Source organism: Schistocerca cancellata, chromosome 1, assembly GCF_023864275.1.
Source record: "Schistocerca cancellata isolate TAMUIC-IGC-003103 chromosome 1, iqSchCanc2.1, whole genome shotgun sequence".
Lineage (NCBI taxonomy): Eukaryota > Metazoa > Arthropoda > Insecta > Orthoptera > Acrididae > Schistocerca > Schistocerca cancellata.
Genome location: NC_064626.1, coordinates 1,247,331,999 through 1,247,339,502, shown reverse-complemented (window position 1 = coordinate 1,247,339,502; position 7,504 = coordinate 1,247,331,999). Strand labels below are relative to the sequence as shown.

At 38.5% G+C, this 7,504-nt stretch overlaps 3 non-coding genes across 3 annotated transcripts; 1 reads left to right on the top strand and 2 right to left on the bottom strand.

Moving 5' to 3' along the window:
• Window positions 1-1,531: 1,531 nt before the first annotated feature.
• On the bottom strand, window positions 1,532-1,606 carry Trnat-ugu (transfer RNA threonine (anticodon UGU)). The gene has a single exon. It is a non-coding gene; the product is annotated as a tRNA-Thr (tRNA).
• Window positions 1,607-1,971: 365 nt separating this feature from the next.
• On the bottom strand, window positions 1,972-2,046 carry Trnat-ugu (transfer RNA threonine (anticodon UGU)). The gene has a single exon. It is a non-coding gene; the product is annotated as a tRNA-Thr (tRNA).
• Window positions 2,047-2,201: 155 nt separating this feature from the next.
• Trnat-ugu (transfer RNA threonine (anticodon UGU)) lies at window positions 2,202-2,276 on the top strand. Its single transcript has one exon. It is a non-coding gene; the product is annotated as a tRNA-Thr (tRNA).
• The last annotated feature ends 5,228 nt before the right edge of the window (window positions 2,277-7,504 follow it).

The following is a 7,504-nucleotide window of genomic DNA, read 5'->3' as shown; positions in this document are numbered from 1 at the left end:
CCTGTAATTTCTTTCTCGATAGCAATTGTTCCCAGTATCTTGTTGAGTAAATTGGAGTTCATCCACGTCCTTTCCCAATTCTTAGCACAATACGTTATCCATTTTTAATTTACCAAAATAAGTCAACACTCTTTTTGACAGTCCATTGGGATTCATCCTTGATGTTGCTGTAGAAAGCTATTATTCTTTTTGTAATAAAATCTGTAATTTTTTCAATAAGTGTATAATGTTCACTATTATGCTTCTGTATTGTGTTTGCTCTTTAACTGGTCCCAAATTTTTCTTTAGTATTTTTCTTTCTGTGATTTTCAGTGCTTTCTCATCGCCTTTTTATTCCGAGTTAAACATTCTGCTGCACAAAGAGCTTCCAGGCGAAATACTGTAGATCAGTGTGTGAGTTTAGCATTCTGTGTTGGTGAGGTTGTATGCTGTTTCCATCTTATTAATTCTTGGTTTAAAGCTTCTTTTTCCAAAAGGTTGTGTTAGTTACTTCTTCTGGGTACTTGAACTTACCAGATATTTCAGTTTTTCCCTAGATAGTTTTCATTATTTTTGGGGCTGTCTTAATGTTTGTCATAAATTTGATTTTTGCAAATATTTGTCAGCCTAGTTTTTAACTTGTTGTTTACACACTTCTACACTGGAGAGCCAAAGAAACTGGTACACCTGCTTAATATCATGTAGGGACCCTGTGAGCACACAGAAGTTCCACAACACAACATGGCATGGATTCAAACTAATGTCTGAAGTAGTGGTGGGGGGAATTGACATCATGAATCTTGCAGGGCTGTCCATTAATCCGTAGGAGTACAAGGGGGTGGAGATTCTTCTGAACAGACATTGGAGGGCATCCCACATATGCTCAATAACATCCATGTCTGGGGAGTTTGGTGGCCACCAGAAGTTTTTATACTAAGAAGAGCACTCTGTGGCAATTCTGGATGTGTGGGGTTTTGCATTGTCCTGCTGGAGTTGCCCAAGTCCATCAGAATGCACAATTGACATGAATGGATGCAGGTGATCAGATAGGATGCTTATGTACATTTCACCTGTCTGAGTCATATCTAGATATATCATGGGTCCCATATCACTCCAACTCAACAGGCCCCACACTATCACAGAGCCTCCTCCAGCTTGAACAGTCACCTGATGACATGCAGGGTCCATGGATTCATGAGATAGTCTCCATACCTGTACATGTCCATCGGCTCGATTCAATTTGAAACGAGACTTGTCCAACCAGGCAGAATGTTTCCAGTCATCAACAGTCCAATGACGGGTGTTGACGGGCCCAGGCAAGGCATAAAGCGTTGTGTCATGCAGTCATCAAGGGTACACAAGTGGGCCTTTGGCTCCAAAACCCCATATCAATGATATTTTGTTGAATATATATGACGGTAGTATCTGTTCCCGAAAGAACAGTTACCGTGGATGACCATGCAGATTTGCTAGAAATGAAACGATAATTAAATGGACACCCTAGCTGCAAACAGGCGTTGATGTACTTCATTGGGGAAATGTTGAAAATGTGTGCCCCGACCGGGACTCGAACCAGGGATCTCCTGCTTACATGGCAGACGCTCTATCCATCTGAGCCATCGCGGGCACAGAGGATAGTGCGTCTGCAGGTACTTATCCCTTGCACGTTCCCCATGAGATCCACATTCCCAACATGTCCACACCACTACATTCGTAGTGCGCCTAATAGATGTTTGACCATCATACTCATTACTCGTGGCAGATTAATCTACCAAGTCCCGTACAAGTTCGGGCATAGCGTGTGCATTCGCACAAGAAGGTCAATGGCCGGGAAGCCATATTTTAACTATATATGACGGTAGTATCTGTTCCCGAAAGAACAATTACAGTGGATGACAATGCAGCTTTGCTAGAAATGAAATGATAATTAAATGGACACCCTAGCTGCAAACAGGCGTTGATGTACTTCATTGGGGAAATGTTGAAAATGTGTGCTCCGACCGGGGCTCGAACCCGGGATCTCCTGCTTACATGGCAGACGCTCTATCCATCTGAGCCATCGCGGGCACAGAGGATAGTGCGTCTGCAGGGACTTATGCCTTGTACGTTCCCCATGAGATCCACAATAGGCGCACTACAAATGTAGTGGTGTGGACATGTTGGGAATGTGGATCTCATGGGGAACGTGCAAGGGATAAGTCCCTGCAGACGCACTATCCTCTGCCCGCGATGGCTCAGATGGATAGAGCGTCTGCCATGTAAGCAGGAGATCCCGGGTTCGAGTCCCGGTCGGGGCACACATTTTCAACATGTCCCCAATGAAGTACATCAACGCCTGTTTGCAGCTAGGGTGTCCATTTAATTATCATTTCGTTTTGTTGAATGGTTCGGAAGTTGACACGTTGATATCCCAGTACTGAAATCTGCAGCAATTTGTGGAAGGGTCTCTCTCCTGTCATGTTGAGCAATTCTCTTCAGTCATTGTTGGCCTCATTCTTGTAGGATCTTTTTTCAGCTGCAGCGATGTAGGAGACTTGATGTTTTACTGGATTCCTGATATTCACAGTACGCTCGTGAAATGGTTGTACAGGAAAGTTCCCACTTCATCACTATCTCGTAGATACTGTGTCCCATCACTTGAGCACTGACTATAACACCATTTTAAGACTCACTTAAATCTTGATAACCTGCCATTGTACCAGCAGTAACCGATCGAACAACTGCACCAGACACTTATTCTCTTATATAGGCGTTGCCTGTTTACATACCTGTGTATTTGAGTATGCATTCCTACACCAGTTTCTTTGGTGCTTCAGTGTATTTGTTTAATGACTGTTTCCATTGAATCTGAAAACTAGCTTGTTCATCTGCAAATGCTAAACAGTGTTTTCGTAGGTTGTCCCTTGTATAACCTAATCTGACTTTCTCATTAATTTGCCTTTCTCATACAGACGTTCTCCATTACCTTACTACTTTTTCTATAACACAATTGAAGAGCAGCAGGAAGAGACCATCTCATTTCCTCACTTCAGGTTTGATCTCAAATCTTCTGTAAATTTCACTTTGAAATTGATGTTTGTTAGCGTTTATTTAATTAGAGCTGTGGTTTTACCAACTAATCCCAGTTCATTGTGTCTTTCAAACAATGACTTCCTGTCAGCTGTCATAGGCTCTTTTGAAATGAAGAATTGTGATAATGAAATTTTCAGATACATTGAGAATCTGCTTTGAATATAATCTGTTCTTTCTAAAACCACATTGATATTCACCAATTAGAGAGTCAAGTTGTTGTTCCACTGTAGCTAATAATGCTCTCAATTAAGATTTTGCAGGTAACTGTTACAAGAGAAATGCCTTGTACTTATTCACATTGGTTTCATCACTTGCTTTGTGCTGTAGTGGATGAATGCTATCTTCCAATCTTCGAGGAATCTCTTCTGTGAACCAAATAGCTTGTCCAGAAGTGTGTTATTTGATTATTTCCAAAGTTCTGCAATTTTGTTTGTAGATCTGAGTATGGATACTGAGAGTTTCCTTGTGTAAATTTAAATCTTAATTTCAGACATTCACAATGTAGCAAATTTTCAAAATACTCTGCTAAAATGTGACAGTTTTCTTGGTTATTATGTGCTATTTTCCCACTTTTGTCTTTAAAGCAAAAGTTTGCTGGAGAATATTTGCTTCGCTTTCTTTCACAGTGATAGCAATTTCTAGTATTGTTCATTTTGAAATCATGATTGATTGTTTTAAATTGGCATTTTATCACATTTCTCTTAGTATTCCTAATACTCTGTCTGTTTCCTTCCTCATTTAAAGGAACCTTAAACCTGTATGCCACATTCCTGTTTATGATCTATTTTTGTGATGCAATTTGTCTTCTTAAGAGTGCTTATCATATTTCAAATTCCAACATGCATGTTTTTTTTAACTTTAGTCATGAAAACTGTTCTCTTTGCTGTTTGAACGAGTAATGTTTGTTGTTCCTAATTTTCGGTTTCTAGTTTATCGCTAAAGGTACTTCCTTGTTTTAGTTTTTCAGTTTCATATTTCAGTCCTTGGTTTGGCATGTCTCTTGGTTGGAATTTAACTTAGATTCTGACCACTATTTACCCAAAATGAAACTCAGCATTTTTTATTCCCTTGACATCATGGATTTATTTGAACGTTGCAACATGATCTATTTGAAAGTCCCCTAAATTGGGGTTTGGAGAGGTCCACTTTTCTCCATTGAGATACATAAAAGCAGTGGATTTCATTATTGAGTTGGTTTTTCCACAAACTGCTATGTCTTTTTGCCATTTTCATTTGTCTTCTTGTGATATGGTTAGTTCCTGACAACATGCCAGAATTTTTTCTCTCTGCCCAATAATGCATTAAAATCTCCCCCCCCCCCCCCCCCCCCAATATTATAGTGGATTTCTTTGGGATTTTTGTGATAATTTCTTCCCAAAATTTATGTTATTAACTGTTTGTTTTATTGGCCTGGTTGATTGGTGCATGAACTTTAACTATTGTATATACCATATTTGTGCATGTTACAATATTATGAAAAGGATAGTTTGCTACTCACCATAAAGTGGACATGCTGAGTCACAGATACGCACAACAAAAAGACTGTCACACACTAAGCTTTCAACTCTCAGCCAACAAGGCCTTTATTTTTGACAAAGGCCTTATTGGCCGAAAGCTTTTTGTAGTGCCTATCTGCAACTCGGTATCTTCGCTATAGGGTGAGTAGCAACTATCCTTTTCATAATATTGTTACATTCCATCCTGGGTTTTCCATTGTTTGGTTTTGCCTGGACTACTATTTAATGTTTTTATGCAGAATTGCATTCTCAGGTGACAGCTCACTCTGAATGTATCAACACAGATTCATTACTAGGATAGGTCAGAGAAAAGTAACAAAACTGCGAAGTTTTGATCATAATTGCTATTTTTCATATGATTTTCATTTGAATATAAGCCTACACAATGCTGATTTTGCAAGATAATCAAAATATTATGACTTTTTTCCAATATCAGATTATCTGTAAACTACTTGATACAGGGTATAGTTTCCTACCATGTGGTAGATATTTTGCCTTCACAGAGAGGAAAAAAAATATCCTTTCATCCAGTCATTGCCAAGGACAAGTGCAACATATAACACAGGTTTTCAGGGATCTTATTGTAATAGGAGTTACATCTAGCTATACATTTCATCTAACAACCTTACTACGTTAAGGGGAAGGAAAAGTCATAACATCTCCCGAACATGGGATTAGTCAAAGCATTACAGTTTTCCCTACCTCGCGTGATAAAACTCTACCATAAGAAAGTGCAAAGTCACTTGATGTATGACAGTATTTACCAGCTGAAAAGCGGAATTTCTATGAGCAAGTACGCAGTGAATAGCGGATTTGCATGTCTGCCAAAACCCATTGCTAAAGGGCAGAAAATCTAATGCTGACTAGAAGAATGGTGTCAAATTTTTCCATGTCTTCTGCTGATTTGTACTGCAGTAAACAGTATCTGTTGTACTTTCTCAAAATTAGTATTTCTATGTCTGTAGTAAATAATACAGAAAAACCAGAGTCTTTCTGCAACACCATGTAGTTCATCCACAAAAATAAAGGAAACTTATTGTTTCAAAGACAACAAGCAACTGTGTACTTAACTGTTACAAAAATATGAAAAATTGCATTTTACCTCACATACACTGCTTGCGTAAAGAAAGCCCAAATCGGTAAGTAAAAAAACATCCAGAACATGCAATACTTTAGTTACAGCAATAGCAAAATCCCATTCCTCATTCATTGCCCACTGGAACACTCAATTTTTTTTGACAAAATGTGAACGAAAATGTTACTGAATGTGAATGAAACTTTTAGATAAAAATTTATATATACAGTATAAACCTACCTACCTTTAGATCTGTGATTGTCTATCTCTAGTTGTAAAATGGAAATAACTCTTAATGCTATACTATCTTAAAATGTGACTGACTTCATAAACCACATACAAAGAGAAACAGCCACACAGCATGCAGCCACGTCGTCAAGTGTTGCGCATCGTAGCTAGTCTTGACCAAATGTCAAAATACAGGGTGTACCAAAAAGAATTTTCCAATTAAAAAAAAAAATCTTAACTATTATGTTATTTGAGATATGAGCATGAACAACAGACTGTTGGAAAGAGCACACACATTTTACACGGTTTCCACTAGGTTAGCAGCAATGTGTGCCCACGTCAGTTCTGGTAAAACTTGTGTCAGGACAACACAAAGCATTTTGTGTTCTACATTTTGCACAGTGCGGGTCAGTAGTAACTGTTCAGTGTGACTTTTGTAATAGGTATGGTGTGGATTGTCCTACAGCACAGAGCATTAGACAATGGCATGAACAATACCAACAAACAGGTTGTTTGTGTACGGGCAACTCGCCAGATGTCCGAGTGTCTGATCCAGACGTCAAACAATTTGAATATTGCATTGACATATGCCGTGCATCTCAAGGGGGCATATTCAAAACCTATGAAAAGGTATGGAAAAAAAAGCTTTCGGAGTTTCCCCATTCATAAAAAAAAAAACAAAATTCACTGTATATGTTTATTAGTTTCACAAATACATGTGCCAAATCAGATGACTTTTCGATACACCCTGTATATTACTTATTTACTTGTGGCAAAAGAGTTCTAGCTCTCCTCCCACCATCAAAACCAAGTTCAATATGTTAGGTTGCCGTGTACAAAATACTGTCCTAAAACCTAAAAAACGTAAACCGGCCAGCAACTATTCTTCTTTGCAAACTTTATTTCTACCGTGAACTTGTTTAGAAGACATCAATATGTTAACGTGTGTTGCAGACAGTAGAATTTATTATTACGGGTGTACACTAAACACTCAAGCTAAGTGGTTATCTATGTTTGACACATGTATTTGGATACTTAACGCTTTTCTTTCAATAGTTCCGTTCAATTCTGGTGCCGACTTCAATTGAATATGTTGTAGAAGGTGTTCTGACACTAAGGCAACTTGATAAACATTACACAGGGCTACAGGGCGGGAGTACAAAAATACACATACTGATTTCTGTACTTTTTTGGGGGTATACTGTGTGTGTGTGTGTGTGTGTGTGTGTGTGTGTGTGTGTGTGTGTGTGTGTGTGTGTGCGCATGCTCCATGTACAAGATATACAGGAAACTAACTTTTTCAAACTTCTCGCATTAAAAGTTATTTTGTTTGGTCTTACTGACAAAAAAGCGAAAACTTGTTTCAACTTTGTTTCTACGACGGAAAAAGTTTAGAACAATGGCAAATCAAATTACCCCAATACATTGTTTTTGCACACAACTATGTGAGAGAACTGCACTTCGTCTACAAATGGCTTAACTCAATGGCTACACTTCTAAGCACTGTTTATCACATAACAGTTTAACACAGCGAATTAAGGATGCAACTTTATTCAGGCCCTGCTGTTACCTAGAAGTATGGCACAAAATTGTCAAAGTTTGAAAGTTCCAGCACATTTGGAATTTTCCATGC